General features: G+C 43.9%; 1 protein-coding gene across 1 annotated transcript in view; it reads left to right on the top strand.

Annotated features, from left to right (window-relative positions):
• Positions 1–7,245: 7,245 nt before the first annotated feature.
• LOC128691812 (zinc finger protein 850-like) overlaps positions 7,246–24,602 on the top strand; it is a 69,875-nt gene continuing 52,518 nt past the window's right edge. The window contains exon 1 of the mRNA XM_070101085.1: positions 7,246–7,535. The gene's annotated coding sequence lies outside the window, so the exon portion shown is untranslated. The remainder of the gene's footprint in view (positions 7,536–24,602) is intronic.

The raw sequence follows: 24,602 nt of genomic DNA, 5'->3' as shown, positions 1-24,602 counted from the left end.
CGAAGAGAGAAGGGACGGAGTAAGCAGGGGCGGCGAACAAATAAAGAATGTCTACTAATATCAGTGACCATTCTATAAATGGAAGGATTGCGGAGATCATGAGAGCGTACATAGTAGCGCAGGCAATGGGCATCACGGCGATCGGATAAGGATGGAACGTTCGCTTCTGCATAGAGGCTTTCGACAGGGGAAGAGCGAAAAGCACCAAGGCATAAACGTAATCCTTGGTGATGAATGGGGTTAAGGCTAGAGAGAGTAGCAGGAGATGCCGCTGAATAGATCTGGTCACCATAATCAAGTTTCGATAAAATAAGGGTGGAATGTAGGTGAAGGAGGGTTCGACGATCAGCTCCCCACGAAAGATGAGCAAGGGTTTTAAGAAGGTTCAGCCGGCTGTGACAAGTTGCCTTCAGAGAGGTAATGTGAGGTTTCCAGGATAACCTACGATCAAAGAGGAGGCCCAGAAACTTGACTGTATCACGTTCAGGGATACGTGAGCCATAGAGGTACAAAGGATGATTAGAGATGACAGAGCGTCTAGTGAAAGTGATTTGGTGGGTTTTAGTGCTGGAAAATTTAAACCCATGTGTGGTGGCCCAATTGGACACACGGTCGACTGCATGCTGGAGAGAAACTGTAAGGAGGTGACAGTCAGCGCCTGCACAGGCAATAGCGAAGTCATCAACATAGAGTGATGACCAAATATTTGATGGAAGACTCGAGGCCAAATCATTAATAGCAAGGAGAAAAAGTGTTGTGCTCAGAACACATCCCTGGGGGACACCTTCAGCTTGGATAAAGTCCGGGGAGAGCACATTATTAACCCGAACACGGAAATGCCTGTCAGTTAAAAAGTTCTTAAGGAAGGATGGTAGATTGCCTCGAAGGCCTAAGGAGTGGGCTTGGGCTAAAATATTATACCTCCAAGTTGTGTCATATGCCTTCTCAAGGTCAAAAAATATGGCAATAACTGAGTGGTTATTCGCAAAGGCATTACGAACATACGTATCCAAGCGCAGTAAGGGGTCTATGGTAGAACGTCCCTTACGAAAGCCATATTGACGAGTGGAGAGACTGTTGTGTGTCTCTAAATACCACACTAAACGTCTATTTACTAGACGTTCCATTACTTTGCAAACTGCACTGGTAAGAGCAATGGGACGATAGTGGGAGGTTTCATGTCCCGTAGTGCCTGGTTTGCGGAAAGGGAGAACAATGGCAGATTTCCACAGCTGTGGAAGAACTCCTTGTGACCAAATAAGATTGTAAAGGCGTAATAGGACTGCAAGGGCTGACTGATGTAAATGTTGTAGCATACGAATATGAATGTCGTCGGGCCCAGCTGCCGATGATCGACAAGCTGAGAGTGTTGCCTCCAGTTCTTGAAGTGTAAAAGGCACATTATACTGTTCTTCTCTGAGAGAAGAAAAGTCCAAGGGTGCTAACTCTCTGGCAGACTTTGAGGAAAGAAATGAGGGGCATAGATGGAGTCCCTGAGAAATACGGACCAGATGATTGCCAATTTCATTGGCAACATCTAGTGGGTTTGCTATATCAACACCGGCAACCCGCAGAACAGGAGCCGGGTCAGGAGAATATTTACCACTCAGTTTTCGTACTTTTTTCCAGACTGCACTCATAGAAGAAGCAGAGGTGATGGTGGAGACATAATCTCGCCAGCAAGTGCGTTTAGCGTCACGGATGACACGGCGAGCGATCGCACGCTTCTGTTTAAAATCAAGGAGTCGCTCTGTGGTTCTATTGTACCGGTACCTGCCCCATGCAGCGCGTTTCAAACGTACTGCACGAGCACAAGCAGGAGACCACCAAGGCACGCATTTCTGAGAATGCCTGCCCGAAGTTTGGGGTATAGAATGAGAAGCTGCAGTGAAAACGGAGGACGAGAAGAGGTGTAAAAGCTCATCGATGGAGGACGAAGAAGGAACCTCTTTAAAAACAGTCAGGTGTGAGTAAAGGTTCCAATTTGCCCGATTAAATTGCCAGCGTGGGGTGCGAAGAGGTGGCGAATATGAAGGGGAAGTAAGAATGATTGGGAAATGATCACTATCATGTAAGTCCGGGAGAACAGACCAAGTAAAGTCTAATGCGGTGGAGGAAGAGCAAACTGAGAGATCGATGCAAGAGAGAGTATGAGTCCGAGGATCAAAATGGGTGTGAGTACCTGTATTTAAAACATGGAGGGGGTGGGTGGCAAGAAAAGCCTCTAACTGAATTCCTCGGGAATCACAGTGAGACCCTCCCCAGAGGAAATGGTGGGCATTAAAATCACCAAGTAACAGAATCGGTGGCGGTAATGACGAAACAAGGAAGGCAAAATCCGGAATAGATAATGCCCGAGAAGGAGAGAGATATAAAGAACAGAGCGTATACCACCTATGTAAGTGGATACGGGCTGCTGTGTAATGCAGCGAAGTATGAACAAATAGCTGATGGTACGGAATATCAGTGCGGAGAAGAAGGGCACTTTCATTAAAGGTCCCATCAGGAAAAGGATCTGAAGAATACAATAAATTATAGCCTGAGATGTGAGAAATAACAGCAGAGTGTAATTTTGGTTCCTGTAAGCAAACACCAACAGGGGCAAACTGGGAGAGTAACATCTGAAGCTCACCCCGATTACCCCTGAGGCCACGTATATTCCACTGTAAAAAGGCCATGATTGGCAATGATAAAGATACTTGAAATCCGCAGGTAAGGGTTCCTACGGACTAGGAGGGTTAGAAAAGTCCACATGCGGAGGCAGTGGAAAATGTTCAAGCAGCGAAGGAACGGTGCGCTGTGAAGAAAGGAGTTGCGCAGATGGAGCAGAGGAGAGAGAAAGAGCGGAAGGTGGATCAGTGTCCATTGATGGTTTGGTCTCTGCAATATATTCAGAGATTGCTTCAAGTGTTTCGGAATTCAGAGATGTCGTATGGGAGACAATATTGGGAATGGTAGGGGGAGGATGAGTAAAGATTGGAACTGTATTGGACTGTACCAAGGTAGGGGGGGGCGAAAGGGTGGAGGGAACTGGAGAAGCGTGGCAGGGGACAGAAGAGACAGGAACCTGGGAGGTGGCAGAAGAGGAAGAAACTTGGGAGGGAACAGGGGAGGAAGGTACATTACGAGGAGGAGGGTGAACCTCTGCACTTGTAACTGAGCCAGTGAGAGGGGAAGAACTAGGGACAGAGACAGGGAGGGTAAAATGAGGAGGTGGAAGATGGGTAGGAGGTGTTACCGGACCTTTTTTTGACTTTTGAGAAGTAGAGGGACGATTGGGAAGAGGTGTCGTACGAGGTCTCGTCGATACTGAGGCTTGTAAGAGAGAACTCGAAGAAGCGAGATTAGACTGAGGCGTTGAAGTAGGGACGTCTGAGCCGAGGACAGCAAAAGGATTAGATACAGGAGTGATTATGGGAGAGGTAACCACAGAGGTGGGTGTAGAAGATGGGATACCAGAAGTGGGGGGACGTTTTGAAACACGGGAATAAGAAACACGTGGGAGTCTCCCTTGGAGGCGGAGATGAGAAACTGCCATGGCATAAGGGAGACCTTCTGTCTCTTTGAGGTAACGGATTTCCCGCTCGTTTAAATAGACCTGACAACGGCGAGAGTACGAAGGGTGAGCCTCATGACAGTTAAGGCAAGAGGGAGATCGATTGCAAGACGTATTAGAATGGTCATCGGCACCACAGACTGGGCATTCGGCGATAGATCTGCAATATTTCGCTGGATGGCCAAATCGCCAGCAATTTCTACACTGTTGTGGTGTAGGGATCACCTTTCGAACTTGTAACCGATGTCCTGCTATATAAACTGAGGATGGGAGTTCTCGGCTGTCAAAAGTTAAACGAGCCACATTGCTAGGGTATCGTCTCCGCCCACGGGCAGGAAGAACATAAGTGTCTACCTTGAGGATTGGGAGATCTTGGAGTTCCAGCTGTTCTAGAATGTCGGTGCCACATGTCTGGAAATTTTGTTGAACTATGGTATGGGGCAGAATAACGGTACCACTACAAGAATTGAGGGAATGATGTTTTTCAAGGGTGACAGGAACAGTATCTATATGGGAAAGACGAGAGAGCTCACGAGCCTGGGTAGCATTCTGTACGGTAATGATGCGCGTACCGCTCTTAAGAGCATGAAAAGAAATATCTTTACCAACATGGCGTAGGAGTGCCTTGCCAATACTATGGTCAGAAAGATAGGCAGTAGAGGAAGTTGGTCGTAAAGTGAAGAATTTAGTCCACTGTTCAGTCTGAAACTGAGCGTGGAAAGGTAGTGAAGGACGTGTCGATCTTTTCTGAGAAGAACGAGAAGGTGAAGGTGGAGAAGTATCATCAGCAGGTAATTGTCGTTGACGTTTAGGCGTGGGACCAGAGTTGGTCCGACGTGGAATGGGTCGGCGATTTGAAAATTGCCGCACCGTAGAGGGAGAGGCCGGAAGCATAGTCAGAGGAGAGCGAAGGTCTGATAAATCGAAGGAGTCAGTCGAGGCCTCAGTACCTGAAGCAGGTGAGGAAACAGCACCGGCAATAGGTACAGAGGCATGAGGAATGTCTGAAGAGTGGTCCAAAGACGAGGCGGGGTCAGAACGGGGTGCGGTATCAAGAAGGGGCCCGGGGGTACCAGGTTCATGGACTAGGGCTGCCATGGTTAGGTTACTTCTTTCTTTTTGTTTTTAAGAAAAAAAAAGAAAGAAGAAAAGAAAATAAAAATAAAAAAAAGAAAAAAAAAAGGGGGGACCGGGGAGGGATAGTTCCTAGGAGGAATGAAAGGGCCAGAAATCTCCCTCCGCGCCCAAGAGGACTCGACACCGCTAGTAGCGCAGATGCTGCATGGAACCCGTGCCATACCCTACCCTTCATGCCAGTAAACCAGCAATCTGGGATAGCAACCTCACATCTGCCGAGCTACCTCGGTGGACAAAAGAGAGGGCGGCCGGATATCCGCCACAAAGCATACCTCCTTCAGCCACCACCCCCGGAATCCGAAAGGTGGCTTCCAGAGATACACCCGTCGCCCAAAAGACACCCAAAGCTACTCCGGGATACCGGAGAGGGATCGGGACATCCCTAGGCAATCCAGATTCCACGGCAAACTACGCCACCGCCAAGAAACCTCAACGGAATGGGATCGACCCCGGTGTCCTTTCCTCTACCTAGGAACTAGCGTGCCTGTGGGAGAAATCCCAAAGGACAAAAAGAGGAAGGGCAAAAGGGAGGAGTGGGGAGGAGGAGGAGGAAAGGAAAAAGGGGAGGATGGGGAGGATGGGATAGGGGAGGGGAGATTGGGGGGTAATTAGGTTCGGTCTGAGGAAGAAGACCGATAGGTCTAATTCCTCAGACCAAGAGCCTCTTCACCACGCCAAGGAGCCCCCCTTGAAGAGGTACAAAAGTATAACTTGCGTGTTGAAGAAACTGGTGACTGCTGGCAACTCCTACAATGACGAACGGTCGACCTCAACCCTTGTTTATCAATCGCTGTATCTAGCTTTTCTATTTTTTTTTTCGTCTCCACCACAATAAATGCTATATTATCACTATAGTTGACTGGTGGAAATTTTGGAGGAAGGACGCTTTTTCTGTAGTAATAATTAATTCTCTTTGTGTATATTGTTACCTCTGGTAACTACAGGTTATATGAAATTCACAGTATACGTCTGGTATTTCAAGAAAAAGAAACTAATGAAAGTCACTCCACTCCACTAAGTACCATTATAATACTGGTTAATACGTGTTAGGAAATACTTGTTCTGTTTCCTGACGAACCTTACCTAACCTAACCTATCTAGGCTGGAATATTGCTGCACACTAACACCACCTTTCAAAACAGGTGAAAATGCTGACCTAGAAAATGCAGAGAACATTCATAGTGCACATAACCGTGGTAAAACACCTCAGTTACTGGAAACACTTGAAGTTCCTCCTCAACCTGTACTCCCTAGAACGAAGGAGGGAGAGATACATAATTATTTACACTTGGAAAAATCCTAGAGGAATTAGTAAGAAACTTGCACACGAAAATCTCTCCCTATGAAAGCAAAAAACTCGGCGCCACTAGCATGATAAGAGATATCACAGAAAGTGTCTGGGGCCCAAGACTGTTCAACTGCCTCCCAGCATACATAAGAGGGATCACCAATATACCTCAGGCTGTCTTCAAGAAGGAGCTGGACAGGACTCTAAAGGCAGTACCTGACCAGCCGAGCTGTGGTTTGTACGTCTGGTTGTGTGTGGTCAACAATAACAGCCTGGTTGATCAGGCCCTGATCCACCATGAGGCCTGGTCACAGATCGGGCCCCGGGGGCGTTGACCCCCGAAACCCTCTCCAGGTATATTCCAGGTAATTGCTATAATTGTCATAAGGTTTTTACAGTAAAATTTGGAAAAACATATTGTCCATATTTGTGACTACAGCAGCAAGTGATGTTACAACATGATAGTTCATTACAGTAGTAGATAGAAATATCTGCCCCAGTTTGTTTTGTTCTAGAGTTGTAGACTGTTGTGTATCCTGGGAGTGAGTACTATTGTTTCTTGTTTAAGACAGGTTACAGTCAGAATAATACAGGAGAAGCTTGTGTTTAGGGAATCAAGGAGTACCAGGAGGTCATCACAGTGTTTATTATTATTAATAATAATAATAGAAGCAGTTACTCTCCATTAGTAGCCAACACTTGTAACCTGCCTTAAATAAAGAAAAAACCTTAGTAAAGTCGTAGTTTAAAGGTTCAGTTAAAGGCAGAGAACAATAAGGGCTCTCCTCCTTAAATCAATAAACTACTAATACAGTCATTGTTTAAGGGCAGTATTAGATGACGGTATTAAGTTTTCGGCTTCTCTTCTGGTTCAATTATTAACTACGATAAAAAATACTAAACAAAAGAAAATGGTAATAAAGTCTGGGTTTAAAGGTTCAAATATATGTTATAGGGTAATAAATCAGCTTTTCAAAGGCTTTAATATGAGCAGATCCTAATAATATAAGGGTCTAACTGCTGAAAATATATAAATTATGGTAAATGTCTTTAAGTTCCTCTTATTTTGAAGCTTTGTCTTGAATACCAAAGGCTGAAAAAAGTAAAACGGTAATAAGGTGTGGTTTTAATGGTTTACATCAGGATAAACAGCAATAAACTGTCAAATTAAGTAAACCACAAAACTGACCGGTGGTCTGGTGGCTAAAGCTCCCGCTTCACACACGGAGGGCCCGGGTTCGATTCCCGGCGGGTGGAAATTCCGACACGTTTCCTTACACCTATTGTCCTGTTCACCTAGCAGCAAATAGGTACCTGGGTGTTGGTCGACTGGTGTGGGTCGCATCCTGGGGGACAAGATTAAGGACCCCAATGGAAATAAGTTAGACAGTCCTCGATGACGCACTGACTTTCTTGGGTTATCCTGGGTGGCTAACCCTCCGGGGTTAAAAATCCGAACGAAATCTTAAATAAAGAGTTAACGGTAATCAACTCTGGGTTCCTCTATTGCCTCAACCTCTCAGCCCAACAATAACAAAGTATGGCGTCGTTAAGGTAAGATTTCTGCCTCATTTTTACCCTTATTTTCTCTCTCTTTGACCACCTTCATGCCCTCTAGTGGTGGGTAGTGATGCCCGTGATGGTCTCTTGTTCCCAGGAGACGGAGGCGTCCTCCTCTGCCTCGCATCAACCTGATTTAACCCCAGAATGTTCCATTATGATTATATAACCCAGGGTAGTGTTATCCACCCAGGATAACCCAGGGTAGTGTTATCCACCCAGGATAACCCAGGGTAGTGTTATCCACCCAGGATAACCCAGGGTAGTGTTATCCACCCAGGATAACCCAGGGTAGTGTTATCCACCCAGGATAACCCAGGGTAGTGTTATCCACCCAGGATAACCCAGGGTAGTGTTATCCACCCAGGATAACCCAGGGTAGTGTTATCCACCCAGGATAACCCAGGGTAGTGTTATCCACCCAGGATAACCCAGGGTAGTGTTATCCACCCAGGATAACCCAGGGTAGTGTTATCCACCCAGGATAACCCAGGGTAGTGTTATCCACCCAGGATAACCCAGGGTAGTGTTATCCACCCAGGATAACCCAGGGTAGTGTTATCCACCCAGGATAACCCAGGGTAGTGTTATCCACCCAGGATAACCCAGGGTAGTGTTATCCACCCAGGATAACCCAGGGTAGTGTTATCCACCCAGGATAACCCAGGGTAGTGTTATCCACCCAGGATAACCCAGGGTAGTGTTATCCACCCAGGGTAGTGTTATCCACCCAGGATAACCCAGGGTAGTGTTATCCACCCAGGATAACCCAGGGTAGTGTTATCCACCCAGGATAACCCAGGGTAGTGTTATCCACCCAGGATAACCCAGGGTAGTGTTATCCACCCAGGATAACCCAGGGTAGTGTTATCCACCCAGGATAACCCAGGGTAGTGTTATCCACCCAGGATAACCCAGGGTAGTGTTATCCACCCAGGATAACCCAGGGTAGTGTTATCCACCCAGGATAACCCAGGGTGGTGTTATCCACCCAGGATAACCCAGGGTAGTGTTATCCACCCAGGATAACCCAGGGTTGTGTTATCCACCCAGGATAACCCAGGGTAGTGTCATCCACCCAGGATAACCCAGGGTAGTGTCATCCACCCAGGATAACCCAGGGTAGTGTTATCCACCCAGGATAACCCAGGGTGGTGTTATCCACCCAGGATAACCCAGGGTAGTGTTATCCACCCAGGATAACCCAGGGTAGTGTTATCCACCCAGGATAACCCAGGGTAGTGTTATCCACCCAGGATAACCCAGGGTAGTGTTATCAACCCAGGATAACCCAGGGTAGTGTTATCCACCCAGGATAACCCAGGGTAGTGTTATTCACCCAGGATAACCCAGGGTAGTGTTATCCACCCAGGATAACCCAGGGTAGTGTTATCCACCCAGGATAACCCAGGGTAGTGTTATCCACCCAGGATAACCCAGGGTAGTGTTATCCACCCAGGATAACCCAGGGTAGTGTTATCCACCCAGGATAACCCAGGTTATCCACCCAGGATAACCCATGGTAGTGTTATCCACCCAGGAGAACCCAGGGTAGTATTATCCACCCAGGATAACCCAGGGTACTGTTATCCACCCAGAATAACCCAGGGTAGTGTTTTCCACCCAGTATAACCCAGGGTAGTGTTATCCACCCAGGATAACCCATGGTAGTGTTATCCAACCCGGATAACTCAGGGTAGTGTTATCCACCCAGGATAACCCATGGTAGTGTTATCCACCCAGGATAACCCATGGTAGTGTTATCCAACCTGGATAACTCTGGGTAGTGTTATCCACCCAGGACATCCCAGGGTAGTGTTTTCCCTCCCGGACAACCCAGGGTAGTGTTATCCTCCCAGGATAACCCAGGGTAGTGTTATCCACCCAGGATAACCCAGGGTAGTGTTATCTACCCAGGATAACCCATGGTAGCGTTATCCCTCCAGGATAACCCAGGGTAGTGTTATCCACCCAGGATAAACCAGGGTAGTGTTATCCAACCACGATAACCCAGGGTAGTGTTATCCACCCAGAATAACCCAGGGTAGTGTTATCCACCCAGGATAGCCCAGGGTAGTGTTATCCAACCAGAATAACCCAGGGTAGTGTTATCCACCCAGGATAACCCAGGGTAGTGTTATCCACCAAGGATAACCCAGGGTAGTGATATCCAACCAGGATATCCCAGGGTAGTTTTATCCACCCATGATAACCCAGGGTGGTGTTATCCACCAGGATAACCCAGGGTAGTGTTATCCACGCAGGATAACCCAGGGTAGTGCTATCCACCCAGGTTAACCCAGGGTAGTGTTATCCACCCAGGATAACCCAGGGTTGTGTTATCCACCCAGGATATCCCAGGGTAGTGGTATCCACCCAGGATAACCCAGGGTAGTGTTATCCATCCAGGATAACCCAGGGTAGTGTTATCCACCCAGGATAACCCAGGGTAGTGTTATCCACCCAGGATAACCCAGGGTAGTGTTATCCAACCAGGATAACCCAGTGTAGTGTCATCCACCCAGGATAACCCAGGGTAGTGTTATCCAATCAGCATAACCCAGGGTAGGGTTATCAACCCAGGATAAAACAGGATAGTGCTATCCACCCTGGCTAACCCAGGATAGTGTTATTCACCCAGGATAACCCAGGGTCATCTTATTCACCCTGGGTAACCTAGGATAGTTTTATTCACACTGGCTAACCCAATATAGTGTTATCCACAGAGGATATCCCAGGATAGTGGCTTCCACCCTGGCTAACCCTGGATAGTGTTATCCACCCATCATTACCCACAGTAGTGTTATCCACCCTGGATAACCCTCGGTAGTGTTATCCACCTAGTATAACCTATGGTAGTGAGTTTTATCCACCAAGGGTAACCCAGGGCAGCGTTATCCACCCATTATAACCTAGGGTAGTGAGCGTTAGCCACCCAGGATAACCCAGGGTAGTGTTATCCACCCAGAATAACCCAGGGTAGTGTTAACCACCCAGGATAACCCAGGGTAGTGTTAACCACCCAGGATAACCCAGGGTAGTGTTATCCACCCAGGATAACCCAGGGTAGTGTTAACCACCCAGGATAACCCAGGGTAGTGTTATCCACCCAGGATAACCCAGGGTAGTGTTATCCACCCAGAATAACCCAGGGTAGTGTTAACCACCCAGGATAACCCAGGGTAGTGTCATCCACCCAGAATAACCCAGGGTAGTGTTATCCACCCAGGATAACCCATGGTAGTGTTATCCACCCAGGATAAACCAGGGTAGTGTTATCCACCCAGGATAACCCAGGGTTGTGTTGTCCACGCAGGATAACCAATGGTAGTGTTATCCACCCACGAAAACCCAGGGTAGTGTTGTCCATCCAGGATAACCCAGGGTAGTGTTATCCACCCAGGATAACCCAGGGTAGTGTTATCCACCCAGGATAATAAAGTGTAATGTTATCCACCCAGGATAACCCAGGGTAGTGTTTCCAACCCTGGATAACCCAGGGTAGTGTTATCCACCCAGGGTAGCCCAGGGTAGAGTTATCAACCCAGGATATCCCAGGGTAGTGTTATCCACCCAGGATAACCCAGGGTAGTGTTATCCACCCAGGATAACCCATGGTAGTGTTATCCACCCAGGGTAACCCAAGGTAGTGTTATCCACCCAGGATAACCCAGGGCAGTGTTATCCACCCAGGATAACACAGGGTAGTGTTATCCACCCAGGATAACCCAGGGTAGTGTTATCCACCCAGGATAACCCAGTGTAGTGTTATCTACCCAGGATAACCCAGGTTAGTGTTACCCAACCAGGATAACCCAGGGTTGTTATCCACCCAGGATAACCCAGGGTTGTGTTATCCACCCAGGATAACCCAGGGTAGTGTTATCCACCCAGGATAACCCAGGGTAGTGTTATCTACCAAGGATAACCCAGGGTAGTGCTATCCACCCAGGATAATATAGGGTACTGTTATCCACCCAGGATAACCCAGGGTAGTGTTATCCACCCAGGATAACCCAGGGTAGTGTTATCCACCCAGAATAACCCAGGGTAGTGTTATCCACGCAGAATAACCCAATATAGTGTTATCCGCCCAGGATAACCCAGGGTAGTGTTATCCACCCAGCATAACCCAGGGTAGTGTTATCCACCCAGGATAACCCAGGGTAGTGTTATCCACCCAGGATAATTCAGGGAAGTGTTGTCCACCGAGGATAGCACAGGGTAGTGTTATCCACCCAGGATAACCCAGGGTAGTGTTATCCACCTGTATAACCCAGGGTAGTGTTATCCACCCAGGATAACCCATAGTAGTGTTATGCACCCAGGATAACCCAGGGTAGTGTTGTCCACCCAGGATAACCCAGGGTAGAGTTATCTACCCAGGATAACCCAGGGTAGTGTTGTCCACCCAGGATAACCCAGGGTAGTGTTATCCACCCAGGATAACCCAGGGTAGTGTTATCCACCCAGGATAACCCTGGGTAGTGTTATCTACCCAGGATAACCCAGTTTAGTGTTATCCACCCAGGATAACCCAGGTTATTGTTATCCACCCAGGATAACCCAGGGTAGTGTTATCCACCCATGATAACCCAGGGTAGTGTTATCCACCCAGGATATCCCAGGGTAGTGTTATCCCCCAGGATAACCCAGGGAAGTGTTATCCACCCAGGATAACCCAGGGTAGTGTTATCCACCCAGGATAACCCAGGGTAGTGTTATCCACCCAGGATAACCCAGGGTAGTATTATCCACCCAGGATAACCCAGGGTAGTGTTATCCACCCAGGATAACCCAGGGTAGTGTTATCCACCCAGGATAACCCAGGGTAGTGTTATCCACCCAGGATAACCCAGGGTAGTGTTATCCACCCAGGATAACCCAGGGTAGTGTTATCCACCCAGGATAACCCATGGTAGTGTTATCCACCCAGGATAACCCATGGTAGTGTTATCCAACCCGGATAACTCAGGGTAGTGTTATCCACCCAGGATAACCCAGGGTAGTGTTATCCACCCAGGATAACCCAGGGTAGTGTTATCCACCCAGGATAACCCAGGTAGTGTTTTCCACCCATGACATCCCAGGGTAGTGTTATCCATCCAGGATAACCCAGGGTAGTGTTATCCACCCAGGATAACCCAGGGTAGTGTTATCCACCCAGGATAACCCAGGGTAGTGTTATCCACCCAGGATAACCCAGGGTAGTGTTATCCACCCAGGATAACCCAGGGTAGTGTTATCCAACCACGATAACCCAGGGTAGTGTTATCCACCCAGGATAACCCAGGGTAGTGTTATCCACCCAGGATAGCCCAGGGTAGTGTTATCCAACCAGAATAACCCAGGGTAGTGTTATCCACCCAGGATAACCCAGGGTAGTGTTATCCACCAAGGATAACCCAGGGTAGTGATATCCAACCAGGATAACCCAGGGTAGTGTTATCCACCCAGGATAACCCAGGGTGGTGTTATCCACCAGGATAACCCAGGGTAGTGTTATCCACCCAGGATAACCCAGGGTAGTGTTATCCACCCAGGTTAACCCAGGGTAGTGTTATCCACCCAGGATAACCCAGGGTAGTGTTATCCACCCAGGATATCCCAGGGTAGTGGTATCCACCCAGGATAACCCAGGGTAGTGTTATCCATCCAGGATAACCCAGGGTAGTGTTATCCACCCAGGATAACCCAGGGTAGTGTTATCCACCCAGGATAACCCAGGGTAGTGTTATCCAACCAGGATAACCCAGTGTAGTGTTATCCACCCAGGATAACCCAGGGTAGTGTTATCCAACCAGCATAACCCAGGGTAGTGTTATCAACCCAGGATAAAACAGGATAGTGCTATCCACCCTGGCTAACCCAGGATAGTGTTATTCACCCAGGATAACCCAGGGTCATCTTATTCACCCTGGGTAACCTAGGATAGTTTTATCCACCCTGGCTAACCCAATATAGTGTTATCCACAGAGGATATCCCAGGATAGTGGCTTCCACCCTGGCTAACCCTGGATAGTGTTATCCACCCATCATAACCCACAGTAGTGTTATCCACCCTGGATAACCCTCGGTAGTGTTATCCACCTAGTATAACCTATGGTAGTGAGTGTTATCCACCAAGGGTAACCCAGGGCAGCGTTATCCACCCATTATAACCTAGGGTAGTGAGCGTTAGCCACCCAGGATAACCATGTATAGTATTATCCACCCTGGACAACCCAGGATACTGTTATCCACCCTGGATACCCTAAGTTAGTAAGAGTTATCCACCCAGTATAACCCAGGGTAGTGTTTGCCACCCACGATAACCTAGGGTAGTGAGTGTTATCCAGACAGGTTAACCCAGGATAGTGTTATCTACCCTGCATAACCCAAGATACTGTTATCCACACAAGATAACCTTGTATATATGTATGATATACCTTTGAAGAATTTCTATAGTATATCCACTCTCTGAGCCGTGCCATGGGCCAGGCTCGTCTGGTGCTTGCCTGGTCAACCAGGCTGTTGCTGCTGGATGCCCGCTGCCCCACATATCCATCACAGCCTGGTTGTTCTGGCACCTGGTGAAGATACTTGTCTTGTTTCCTCTTGAAGGCTTGAACGCTTGTTCCAGCAGTTTCTGATATCTTCTGGTAAGATACAGTGTTCCTTTATTGTCCCTACTGCACCCCTGCACCTCACTGGGTTTATTTTACACTTCCTCCCATATCTCTCACTCCAGTATGTCGTTATTGCAGTGTGCAGATTTGGGACAAAGTCCTCGAGTAATATCCAGGTATATATTATCATGCACCTTTCTCTCCTCCGCTCCAATTAGTACATGTTAAAAAATTGCAGGCGTTCCCAGTAGTTTAGGTGCTTTACAGGCTGAATGTGAGCCGTAAACGATCTCTGTATTTGTTCCAGCTCAGATATATCTCCTGCCCTGAACGGGGCCGTCAGCACTGAGCAATATTCTAAGTGAGGGAGCACTAGCGATTTGAAGAGTGTCACCATCGGCATTATTTCCCTTGTTTTGAAAGTTCTCAATACCCACACAGTCATTTTCCTGGCTGTCGTGATCTTTGTCTTGTTATGGTCTTTAAAAGAAAGGTCGGCTGACATAATTATTCCCTAGGTCTTTTACATGTTCCTTATGTTCTATCTGGTGACCCTCTTGAGTTTTGTATATAGTGCTCCTTTTGAGTTCTTCATTCTTACCATACCTAAGCAGCTGGAACTTATCACCATCGAACGCATGTTGATTTCCACTGCCCACTGGAAAACCCTGTGTATGTCTTTCTGTACTTTTTCAGTGTTCTCTACCATACTGACTTTCATGCTTATTTTAGTGTCATCTGCAAATGATGATTCAAAAGTGTGCCGGGTGTTTTTGTCTATGTCTACTATGAGGATGAGAAACAGCAGAGGTGCCAGGACAGTGCCTTGGGGCACTGAACTTTTGACCTCACTGATGCTGGATCTTGCCCTGTTCACTACTACTTTTTGTGTTCTGTGTGTTAGGAAACCAAAAATCTATCTGCCTACCTTCCCCGTAATGCCCATGGCCTTCATTTTGTGCGCCATAACTCCATGATCACATTTGTCAAATGCCTTTGCAAAATCTGTGTAAATTACATCTGCGTTTTTGTCGTCTTCCAGTGCCTCCGTAATTCTGTCATAATGGTTCAGCAGCTATGACAGACATGATCTTTCTGCTCTAAAACCATGCTGGTTCGGGTTATGTTGGTTGTGCTGCTCCATGAAATTTGTAACCTGCCGTCTCATCACTCTTTCGAAGATTTTTATGATGTGAGAGGTTAGGGCTACTGGTCTGTAACTTTTAGCTAGTGCTCTACTACCTCCCTTGTGCAATGTAGCTATGTCTGCACTCTAAGGTCTCTGGTATTTCACCTAGATCTAAGCTCTTTCTCCGAGAATACTGAGGGCTCGTGCTAGTGGTACTTTGCACTTCTTTATAAATAGAGCATTCCATGAATCTGGTCCAGATGCTGAGTGAGTGGGCATGTTTTCTATTTCTTTTTCGAAATCTATGTAATTTGTACTAATGTCACTTAGTTGGTCTACGTGGCCTTCTGGAGTGAACAATATTTCTGCATTTTCTACCTTGCTGTCATTTAGTGGGTTGCTAAACACCGACTCATACTGTTCTTTTAAGATTTCACTCATTTCCTGTTCGTTGTCTGTATACAAGTCTCCTCTCAGTAGTGGTCCAATTCTACAGGTAGTTCTTAGCTTGGATTCTGCATAGGAATAGAAATATTTTTTTTTTTGCAATGTCCTGTATGGCGATTTGTTCCCTTTGTACTTCTTCTGTGAGGTATGACATCCCAAATTTTTGCCCTAATTCAGTGATCTCTCTGCTAGGTCTATCTTTTCTCAGTTGTAGCATATTTGTGTTTTTAAGCAGTTCAGTAACCCCGTTGTCTTCTTCTGTACCATCTCCTACGCTCTCTCTCTATATCTGATCTTCCTCTGGGTTTCCTCAATGGTACATGTTTCATACATACTTTGTATGCTTCTGTATTCAGCTTCTCTAGGCACTGGTGGGGATTTAGGTCGCTCATGTCTGATTCCCAGGGTATGTCTGATAGCTCTTGGTTTATTTTTTCCCAGTTAATTCTATGGTTGTTAAAATTAAACTTACTGAACATTCCGTCTCTAACTTTAGCGACGCAGTTTCCTACCCGAGTTAATACTAGTTTGAACCTCTATGATGTTATGATCAGAGTAAATAATTTTGGAAACTGTTATGTCTCTGATCAGTTCCTCGTTGTTTGTGAATATCAAATCGATGGTATTTTCATTTCTAGTGGGATCAATTACCTGTTGGTTTAAAGAGTACTTTTCAGAAAACCTCATTATTTCCCTGGTATGTACCTATTGAGCCAGGGTGCTTCCCAGGGATACAGTAAGGCCCCGCTTTACGGCGTTTCGCCTTACGCCATTCCGCTAATACGGCGATGTCAAATTATGACCAAAATTTGCTATATGGCAAGTGGTCTTTCAAATACGGCGCCCTCCACCGGTTTGTTTACATTTTCCGTGACCACATCTATTATGTCAGGAAACTTTCCAAAATTTCAAGTGTTTTAAAGTTACTGCATATTTTATATGTACTCTGATAATTATACTTTTGTGTATCTGTACCTAAATATACTTACACACTGTGCTTGTGTGCAGGTACTCATTAAAATCACTAAGTCTCTCTCTACTCATGATGCCAATACTACGTAATAATAATCACTCTTGGGCACACTAAATGTCTTATTTTACATCAATATAGGCATTTTCATTAAGCCATCTATGATATTTTCTTCAAAATTATATATGAAACCCATTACATAGCATATAAACATGATACATACACTCACAGAATAAAAATTGATGTAATATGAGATTTGTTTACAAAGCAGCTCTGTAGGTATTGTCGGAAGAATTATGTTTTCTCTGGTCAAATACTGGGGGGTAACTGTAGAAAAATATTCTTTTCGTATGCCTTTACTCTATGTATAGCAATTCACGACCCTTGTGGGTTTAGTGCTTTTTATAATAAATAATAATAATTATTATTATTATTATTAATACTAATAATAATATTATTATTATTATTAATATTATCCCTTTCAGGGTCCATCCCGTAGATCTACGCGTTTACATTCAGGGTCCAAACCGTAGATCTACGTCATGAGCTCAGCTCACTCTGATAAACTGTGAGTGATACATTTGGGCCTAGATATGAGAGAATACATCTATGTGGTATGTGTGCACCACATAAAACAGATCCTGCAGCACACTGTGTATAATGAGAGAAAAAAACTGAAATCATGATTTTTCGATTAAAACAGCGACTTTGCAGTGTTTTTTCGTATGTTTTTTTATAGTTGTATTTGCGATTTCTTGGTCTCATTTGATAGAATGGAAGACATATTACAGAAATAGAGATGATTTTGATTGGTTTTAGCACTGGAAATGGCTTGAAACTGAGCTCAAAATAGCGGAAATGTTAAATTTTTGCCGATATTCAAGAGTAAACAAACGACCTCACACGTCTAATACACGCCAGCTGGTGGGTCTAATATGCATTCACAAATATGGTGATGATATTTATACAATTATTACAGTATTGCATAACAGTAAATCTTCTATTTTTTGGTGTGAATAAAAATTCATTATGTGAATAAAAAATCAAAATGGAATTTATTTGTAAAGCCTCAAAACGTAACTAATGAACAGAGGAAATGTTAGTTTAGTTCCAGGAATACCTACATTGTTTATTCTGGAGCCTATTTTGAAATTGGAATATTTTGAACTTTGTGTTAAATTGGCCAAATTAACAATTTCCGATCACTTTATTTTGTAGTTGAAACAGTTGACTTGGCGATTTCTTGTGCTCAATCGATAGAATAGAAGTAATACTAGTGAAATAGCTAAGAATTTGGTTGATTGGAATAATGTAATTGGCCTAAAATGGGAGTCAAAGTCGGCAAAATCGCCGATTCGTAAATATCGCTGACACATCAAAATTCGCGAGAGCATAATTTCGTCAATTTTCCACCAAATTTCGTACTTTTTGTTTTATTACCTTCACAAAAAGATTCTCTACGATTTCATAAGAAAAAATAAAAATTTTTTTTTTGAAAATTCTTGGACACTGGGGCACCACTTCAGATTTGGGCCATGGACCCTGAAAGGGTTAATACTAATAATAATATTATTATTATTATTATTAATATTATTATCTTCGTTCACTCTAAAAATGGTGTGTTGCTGTTTGTTTATTCTGAACTAACTTGTACAACTTGTACACAATGTAAGAGTATTTGTATTGTGAGGTAATTATTATTAAAATAAAATATTGAGGTAAATGTTTTACAAACTCTTACAAATGGACGTGAATGAACTAAAAGTAGACATGTATTAATACGCATTTATTTTGCCTGACCAAGTGATCGTCCACTACCTGTTCAGTTTGTGTTCTTACATTGTCTCAACTCTGTATCACGTTCTCTCTCTCGTTTACTCTTTCATTAACTAGTTGGCTCTCATTGACGATGGCGTCTAAGGTTAGCTGTGATAAAAAGAGAAGTCGTAAGCCTCTTGCTTTAAGTGCCAAGTTAGAGGATGATGGTGTACCATTCTGATTTTATTCAATAAACACCCTGCCACTCACCTCTCACACATTAATTTTAATATTTTAAGGTAAGTTATAAGTGTACTCTGTGTGTATCTTACCTTTTATTGTGTTTTTAATGCCTATTTCTATTCCTAACTTAATGTAAGTTAGTGTAAACTTGTTGTCTGGCATTTGTTGCATATTTTATATGCTCTGATAATAATACTTGTGGAGCTGTGTGGTCCCGGGTGGAGGGACAACATTACGTTTTCTCTGCTCAGCCATCAGAGAAAACGTGTATGAATCTGCGTTTGGCCCAGCCACTCCCCCACTCCGCTTTTGTTTACAATTTTCGGCATGAATTATTTATTACTTCTACCTTCGTTTATGATGACATCTAAAGGTAGTTGTTAGAAATGATTAAATTCAGTGAACAATGCATGTCGATGTTAATAATATGGCTCTTGGCCACAGTGTAGGTAGCCGGTAGGTGTAGCCCAGGCTACACCTACCGGCTACCTACACTGACTTTATACAAATAAATACTACTCACCTCTCTTCCTATATTAAGACTACACATATTTTAAGGTAAATAATGAGTGTACTGTATGTGCATTTTACCTCTCTGGGATGTTTTAAATATCGTATATTAAGTATGAGACGGGGAGCCAGTGCTACCTACACCTGGGCTACCTGCACCTGACTTCCTACAAATAAGTACTACTCACCTCTCTCCCTACATTAAGATTACAAATACTTTAAGATAAGTAATGAATTTACTGTGACTGTATTTTACTTTGTGTGTTTTTAATGCCTAGCTCTGTTACTAACTTAATAAAATTTAGTGTAAACTTGTTGTCTGGCATTTATATGCATTTATAAATGGAAAAAAATGGAGTTCTGCCTTCTGGCAATGTCTGCTTTCTGGCGACAGCCTGGAACCTAACCCGCCGTATAAGTGGGGCCCTACTGTATTTCTGTTATAACATTACGTTGCGCCATCTTCCATTTTACATGAGTTAGATTAAAATCTCCAAGGGGTAAAAGATTTGGTGTAGGATTTTCTAGCCTATCCAGATAGCTATCTATCTTACTTAACTGATCTGTGAATTCCTCAGCAGTTGCCGATGGTGGTGTGTATACTAGGATAATTAACAAATTCCTATTTTCAACTTTAATGCCTAGAATTTCTGTATCATTCATAGAATTCAGCACTTCTGTGCAACAGATAGTATCCTTTACATAGATTCCTACTCCTCCCTCTGACCTACTGATTCTATCACATCTATACATGTTGTAGTTTTCTATCTTTATCTCTCCGTCCAAAACATCCCTTGTATGTGTTTCTGTAAATGCTCTGAATATGGCATTCACTTCTGTTAGGAGCCCACTGACATAACTAACTTTGTCATTTTTATTAAATTTCAAACACTGTATATTAGCAAATATGAAGCAGGAATTACCAAGTGGGATGTTTTGTCTCACTTTGTGTTTCATTATTACCACTGGTGGTGTACTACCTGGTATGTCCCCTGGTGCACACGCCCCTGGTTTCTCCAGTACTGGCTTTGCGCTTGTTTGCTTATTTTGCCTTGACAGGTTTGGTACGCCCCATTTTAGTGCCCACCTGTCCTCTGTACCATTCCCCTGTTTGTCTCTTCATTTGTGATGATCTTTTATCTTTTTGTCTAAGAGAGAATGCTGTTCAATTTCCCTTTCCCTGCTAACTCTGTAGTGCCACATTCCTTTTACATGATGGTCTGGGCAGCTCAGGTCATAACATTCTCTGGACTGCATTGAAGCTTTACACATTACTGGATGGAAGTACCTGCTGCACTCTTTGTTGAAATGACACTTTCCCTTCCTCAACATGTTTGCACATTTTCTGGTGTGTTTATTCCAACAATCTCTGCCATATAGGCATATACCTTTAGCATAATAACTGCAAATGTTCTAACTACCTATATTTATTGATTCTATGTCGTTCTTAGGTTCTGCCACCTGATCTGAGTTCTCTTGTTCACTTTCTTCTAGGCTAATTTCTTCCCTTTGCTCGTTATAGTTTTCTCATCCTCCCTTCCCCTTTCCGCTATGTTATGTATCCCTGTTTCCTTATTTTCCGACTTGCTCTGTATGACGTTTTATACTCTTACTTTCACTCCTTGGTTTTCACCTCCATTTGCATTTTCCTCCTATTCTTTTTCCTTTTCCCCTGTTTTCCACTCTTTGTATAACTCTGGCAAGCTCCTTAGAAACTTCCTTACACTTTCTAGGTTTTCACTTTCAGTACCTCTCTTATTCTTAACCAGCTGTCCCTTTCACTGGGACAAATCTAGAAATTACTTTCTTGTTTTTGGTCATTTGTCATGGTTGCATGAAGCTTTGTACTTGATATATGTGATGTTTTACCGCATATTTCACAATCCATGCCCCTCATGTTTCTCCCAAAGATTTTTTCACAAATACAACAGCCTTTATTCCTGGCCATGATTACTTTTAAACAGGTGTATGTGGTGGATGGTGTATTTATTATGTGCGGCTGGTGGTGGGGTGGCTGGTAGGTGGGGTGGGCTAGGCGGTGGGTATCCTTGGGTCTATGGAAAGAAGGTGAAGGTATGAGGAGGGGGGCCGAGGGGTGTGATTGTTGGAAGGGTGGTGTAGGATCCGGGGAATGGAGTGGGGGCACGAGGCGGGGACTGGTGGGTGGGGTGCGGGTGGCACTTGCGCACTTGTTCTCATATAATTATACCATATTTATTTATTTACTTATTTATATATTAATTTGAACATGATACAGAGAAGTACACAAAGGAATACAGTAGCTAAAGTGTAACATACCAAAGCCCCTTGTATGCAGAGCATTATGGGCAGGCTTAAAGTTAACTTATGATTAACTAGCAATGATATATTCAGTGGTAAAACATTATTCTAAACAGAAAGCAAAAGACTTGGCAGACGATGCATCATCCCCCCAATGAAAAGCAGGGGTGTCACTAGCACGTTAAGAGACCATACAATAAGTGTCAGGGGCCCGAGACTGTTCAACTGCCTCCCAGCACACATAAGGGGGATTACCAACAGACCCCTGGCAGTCTTCAAGCTGGCACTGGACAAGCACCTAAAGTCAGTTCCTGATCAGCCGGGCTGTGGCTCATACGTTGGTTTGCATGCAGCCAGCAGCAACAGCCTGGTTGATCAGGCGCTGATCCACCAGGAGGCCTGGTCACAGACCGGGCCGCGGGGGCGTTGACCCCCGAAACTCTCTCCAGGTAAACTCCAGGTAATAACAATTAACCCTTTGAGGGTCGACAGGCCCTCTCCGAAACTCGTTCTCAGGGTCGGCCAAATTTAAAAAAAAAAAAAATTATTTTCTCTTATGAAAAGATAGAGAATCTTTTCCCGATCATAACGACACCAAAAGTTTGAAATTTGATAGATAACTTACGGAATTATGCTCTCGCAAAGTTAGCGGTCTCGGCGATGTTTACGGATCGGCGATTTTGCCCACTTTGAGCCCCATTTTCGGCCAATTTCACTGTACAAGTCGACAAAAAACATGAATATTTCGCTAGAACTCCATTTTTTCTATCGAATGGGTGCACGAAACCACCCATTTATAAATTCAACTATCCAGTACAGTGGTCAGAATTTAGCAATTTTGCCAATTTCACACAAATTTCAAAAGATGCCAATTTCGGAATAGGGTCCAGAATAAACAAGAAAGACATTCCTGGCACTAAAATGACATTTCCTCTAGTCATTAGTCACGTCTCAAGGCCCCTCTTATATTTTTTTGCTTTCCACTTTGAATTTTTATTCTCACAAAAAATATAAGATTTACTGTTATGCAGACTACTGCATTAGTGTAAAAAATGGAATAAATATTATTGGTGCACTTGTGAAAGAATATTAGACTCACCAGTTGACGTGTATTGCACGCTTGGCACGATTTGTTTACTTTTGAAGTTTGGTAAAAATCGAACATTTCTGCTACTTTGAGCTCAATTTCAAGGCACCTTTCATTGTAAAACCAGTCAAAATCATCTCAATTTCAGTAATATGTCTTCCATTCTATAAAATGAGACCAAGAAAACTAGAATACAACAATAAATACCATACGAAAATACACTGCAAAGTCGCTGATTTATTAAAAAAAATGGAAAAAGTTTTTTTTTTCTCATTATGCACTGTGTGCTGCAGGATTTTTTTTAGACTGTGCACACTGACCACATAGACCCATTCTTTCATATGAAGGCCTACCAGCTTTCTCCCACTAGATTTGAGGTCGCTAGAATTTATGAGTACTAGTACGTCAAAAACCCCTACGCGTAAGACGTACTAGTACGACAAAAACCCTCAAAGGGTTAAGCACAAATGAGTATTACAAAGACAGGTCATATGGTCATGTACTGTGTTGCTGTGCATTCAGTAGAATGGAGGATTCTGTTAGGTAATGTAATTAAAAAATAACAAAGTTTGATTGGGTCACAGGTTAAACATTTATTAGATACAATTATAAGAAACATTTATGAGATACAATCCATACCATGCGCGGGATTGAACCTGCGGTCAGAGAGTTCAATCCCGCCCGTGGTATGGTTTGTTTGCAATCATGTCATTATGATTTCATGAGTTATAAGATACAATTATTCAGTATTTATTTAGTTGTGGGTGAGTAAGTGATTTTTGAGAAGAGACTTGAATTTATAAACAGTGTTTCTTTTATATTCACAGGTAACGAATTCCAGATTTTAGGGCCTTTTATGTGCATTGAGTTTTTGCATAGTGTGAGATGGACACGAGGAACATCAAAGAGTGATCTGTGCCTTGTGTTATGGTCATGTGTTCTGTTGAGGTTGGTAAGGTGATGTTTGAGGGGAGGGTTTATATCTGAGTTAAGTGTTCTGTATATGTAGTAGGTGCAGTAATAAGTATGGACGTTTTGTATGGTGAGTTGGTTTAGAGCTTTGAATATTGGTGGAGTGTGCTGCCTGTAGTGGGAATTTGTTATCATTCTGACTGCAGCCTTTTGTTGGGTAATTAGTGGTCTGAGATGGTTTATTGTTGTAGAGCCCCATGCACAAATTCCATAGGTGAGACAGGGGTAAATAAGTGAGTGATATAGGGCCAGGAGGGCTGACTGCGGAACATAGTACCGTATCTTCGATAGTATGCCTACGGTCTTGGAATTTTTTTGGGAAATGTGTTGTATATGTGTTTGAAATTTGAGTCTTTTATCAAGGTGGATTCCTAAGAATTTTTCCTCTGTGAGCTTTGTGATACATGATCCGTTGATCATTATGTTAAGAGGGACATCTGTAGCTCTGTTACCAAACTGAAGGAAGTAGGTTTTGTCAATGTTTAGAGTAGGTTTGTTAGTTCTCATCGAGGTAGATATTTTCTGTAATTCGGTAATCACAGTATTGGCTAGCATGACTGGGCTCGGGTGAGAGAAGATGTATGTAGTGTCATCTGAAAATAGTGTGGGTTTGAGTAGTTGCGATGCATTTGATAGGTCATTTATATATATGAGAAAGAGAAGAGGGCCAAGGACACTTCCGTGTGGGACACCAACTGTAATTGGCTGTGCAGAAGAGTTTGCCCCATTTGTGTACACATATTGGTTTCTGTTGCTGAGGTATGACTTTACATAGTTGAGGGAGTGCCCTCTTATACCATAGTGCGACAATTTTATATGGAGCAAGTCATGGTCAACTGTATCAAAAGATTTACGTAAGTCAATGAAGATCCCCAGTGGGACTTCCTTTTTCTCTTTTGCAGTGTATATATGTTCTAGCATGTGTATAATAGCATCATTAGTATTTTTATTAGGCCTGAACCCAAATTGACAAGGGTTGAGTATGTTGTGGGAGATGAGGTAGGAATAGATTCGCTTATGAATTAATTTTTCGAAGATTTTAGAGAGAAGGTGTAAG

The sequence above is a fragment of the Cherax quadricarinatus genome, chromosome 75 (genome assembly GCF_038502225.1).
Source record: "Cherax quadricarinatus isolate ZL_2023a chromosome 75, ASM3850222v1, whole genome shotgun sequence".
Lineage (NCBI taxonomy): Eukaryota > Metazoa > Arthropoda > Malacostraca > Decapoda > Parastacidae > Cherax > Cherax quadricarinatus.
This window is presented reverse-complemented; position numbering and strand designations above follow the sequence as displayed.